Below are 3,737 nucleotides of genomic sequence, written 5' to 3' on the forward strand. Positions count from 1 at the left end.
TGCAACGTATGGTTTGCACACTAACAAACTGGCCAGAAGCTGTAGAAATCTCTTCAGCAATCTTGGCGGCACTTTGTCGTCTGTTTTGGAGGACTAGATTCTGAACTTGGTGAACAGTACGTGCAGTCATCTTTGCTGGTCTGCCCTGGCGAGCGCAACTCATTGTTGTACACTTCTTGGAGAACCTCTGGATGACCTTGGCCATGGTGTTGGGGCTTACTTTCAAAGAAGCACTGATCTTCTTGTATCCTTGGCCATCTTTATGTCGGGCAACGATTCGATCTTTTACATCTTTCGAGAGCTCTTTACCATGAGGAGCCATGCTGCTTTCTCAATGGCGATTGGTACAGTATTTCCTATGCAATTATTTCTTCAGCAAGCAGATAGACAATTACTGCATTGAGTACACTTCTTCACTTTTAACATACCAGGGAGGTTGCAGCTCCATGGACATTGTGTGTATTGTTTGGTGCATATTTGTACCTTTGACACTCTTTGACTTAAATATGCAGAAAATGATGAAAATGGAAGCTGTTTTACCATGCTTGATTTACTTCTTGTGCAGACAATAGCAGGGGTGTACTCACTTTTGTTGCCTCCTCTTTCAGAAATATTCGTAATATGCCACATTGTTTTTATGGAATGGCAGTTTTGTGTCTGCATACATATTGCAGAATGTCTACTCTGTCATCAACTCTAAGCTTTTGCTTCTAGCACAGCTGCTTAAAAAGTTACACTGAATTATTTACATATTTGTGAGGGGTATACTCACTTTTGTGAGATACTGTATCTCCCATGCTCTTCGAGCCAAATGAAGCAACCAAGAAGAGCTCTGACACAAGGTAAGCCCTTTGCTGTTTCAAGCCCTCCCCAGGTTCCTCTATTGCAGTAGACATTCACAAGTAGTATGTACATGCCCCTTTAGCCACCGTAAAGATTTCATCACTTGTTGGCAATTCATCAGCGACAGCGTAGACAGAAAAGCACACCACCGAGGCTCCCAAGCATTTACCACGTGCAAAGCCAACAGCAGTTGACATATAAATAACAAGACCCAATCACGTCTCACCCATAATTGGAGGGAACAACCAATCAGCCCTCACCAACGTAATCAACTCTCCCAGGTGGCCTAGCTCTCACCTAATCAATTACAAGTGATGAAACCAGTACTGCTTTGAGATCTCATTCATTTTGTCGCAACTACGGGAGTCGTGGACTGACTTGATGCTTTGATTTTTACCTTTGTTCTTTATAATTATCCTTACTGACGACTCCCATAAAACAAATTAACACCCAACTATGGTGGTATCAACACCTGATCCATACGCCTTAACACTTCCAGTTTCAGCTCAAGGCTTTTGACACAATTACCAATATGGTGGTGCACAGAGCAGGAAGACAACAATGTGTGTGCTGATTGGTTGAGAGGAGATGTGCTCAGATGCATGCTCTGATTAGCTGCCAGTGATGAAACGAATCTGTGCAAGTGCAAGGTATCACTGCAAACATTTCTACCGAGGCTGTACTGTTAACTATACCACCTCTCATGGCAAATGTACAAATTAGAACAACGCTCGGTGGAGCGCATATCTCCACCGGGCTCAACACTTTACGTTTTGTATGCCACTGATAGGCCAGATCTGCATCCGGACCGCAACCAAAATCTATTCAGCTTGTTTTTGTCACCTACCCAACTCAGTCACCATGTTTTGAAATAACCTGTCAAAACATTTTGAAATATAATGCCATGTTTCAGTTTTGGCACGATTTTTCAATTATGAAGAAGCACTTAAAAATTAAAAAAAATTCTCATATCTGGATCCGGATCTTCACCAAAATCGAATCAATTAGTCCTTGTCACACACCCAACCTAAACACCAAGTTTTGTCCCAATCTGTCCATAACCTTTTGAGATATCCTGATCACAGACAAACAGTCAGACTGGATGAAACATAAACTCCATCCACCTTTGGTAGAGGTAAAAAAAAGCAGGACAACTTAATTGTAACGGGTCCTTCGTTACAGAAACATGTAAATACACGGTCCATGTTGTCCTAACATCCGAGCTAGTTCGTACCCTCTCCAATGTAACAATATATTTGCATAGTCAGATCTTTCTCAAATCTAGTGATTGTAATTTAATGATTACTTGCCCTGTGCCTGTTTTTGTAAAAAAAAATAACCTTCAGTGTGGTGTTTGTGCCTATTTTTTAATCTTGTGTTTACTGTTTGTTGGGGAAGTGGAATTCAAAGACAGGAGAGACTTGAGCTGGTTTTGCTGCAGACCAAGAGTTTTCAAATTATTCAACTGGTCAAACACACCAGGAGGGAGAGTCTTTTAGAATGAATGTGTTGTTCTTTGATATATATCCTCTGAGAGGCAATGAAAACGCATACCAAATTAAAATTTACATTTATTTCATAGCAGGTGAAAAAGGATCAATGTATTCAATCAGATGACATTTGTCAGGGACAGTCTTACGGATTCTGCACAGAAACGGGGAAATTGGGATGTGTACGTGACGTCAGAAAAATGTCAGACGATGCAGGGGTCTGGACAGTCAATATCGAGCGTGACAACCTTGGGCGACGATGCACGCTTGTTGGCTGCAAGGCATCGATAAACACAGACGACAGATCAGAACTTGTGATATTGCTGTCAAACTTATCCGGAAGGCGACAGTAAACTCCGCAACGTTGTGTGGAGAGTTAATTTGACAATTGCTTCCAAAACTATAACACCGCCACATCCAAAACGGTCTCTCTCAATTATCCAATAGGTTATCACAACATGCTTAAGTTATCTGATTGGCTGAGTTGGTAGGGTGCTTACCAACGAGTTGTCTATTCTTGCTTTGATATTTATGTAATGCAGATGTTAAGTTCGAATAAGTTGGTGATGAATGTGTGAGCACTGCACTGCATACAGGGAAAACAGGACATAACAGATCACAATCAATTAAATGTTTTATGGATGAATAACAGGCATGGTTGGCAAAATAGTCTCCTCCTATATCAAAGTTTTCTGTTTTTTGACAATCTGTCATGTCCAAACAAGCGCTGAAAATAATTCGAACATTATCTATAAAAATTAATGTGTGTGTGTCCTCCATATCTCCAAAACCATGAAACCCAGCAGCCTGAAACTTTACATGCATACTAATGGAACTCAAAGGAAGTGTAAGAGTGAAAATTGGGTGTGTGGGTTAATTAAAACATCCCTTTTGACGTTAATTGACGGCTTTAATTATATCCTTTTTCAGGGGCATCCCGGTTACCTGGTTCTCCCTTGCTGGGGTCTTGATTCACCATTTTGTTCGGCTTGTTCAACAATGCCTTGACTTGGAATAGGCCGCAATGGTTTCTCAACGATAAAGTTTTTGTTTTTTTTCGCTTTTCTCACTCGTATCATCGAATGCCTGACCATCATACTTACAAATCATTGGATACATTGCAATACTTTTTTTAACGCTCGGAGACGACAGCATTCATGGCTTTATTTCATTTCCGCACATGCCATAACCTTGAGAATCTCTTAAGCTAAGCCAAATTACCAAAATATAGCACTAGATTGGAACATAGCCACAGATCCGACTGCTAAAAAAATGTGTTCATTTGTCCAATTCGGCAGATTTGACATTTCGGCGTCTCCGGGAGGTGCTTGCTAATATGACGGAAACTCCGAAGAGGAGGAAGTCAATATCGCTAATCTCTTGCCAAGCCAGCCATTCCTTATC

General features: G+C 41.0%; 1 long non-coding RNA gene across 1 annotated transcript in view; it reads left to right on the forward strand.

Annotated features, from left to right (window-relative positions):
- The first annotated feature begins 3,639 nt into the window (after positions 1 to 3,639).
- Positions 3,640 to 3,737, forward strand: part of LOC147031794 (uncharacterized) — a 47,229-nt gene continuing 47,131 nt past the window's right edge. Inside the window, exon 1 of the long non-coding RNA XR_015054475.1 lies at positions 3,640 to 3,737. This exon is cut by the window's right edge and continues 60 nt beyond it. This is a non-coding gene — a long non-coding RNA (uncharacterized LOC147031794).

Source organism: Eptatretus burgeri, chromosome 2 (genome assembly GCF_056783735.1).
Source record: "Eptatretus burgeri isolate ZD-2024b chromosome 2, Ebu_testis_v1, whole genome shotgun sequence".
NCBI classification, from domain to species: Eukaryota; Metazoa; Chordata; class Myxini; order Myxiniformes; family Myxinidae; genus Eptatretus; species Eptatretus burgeri.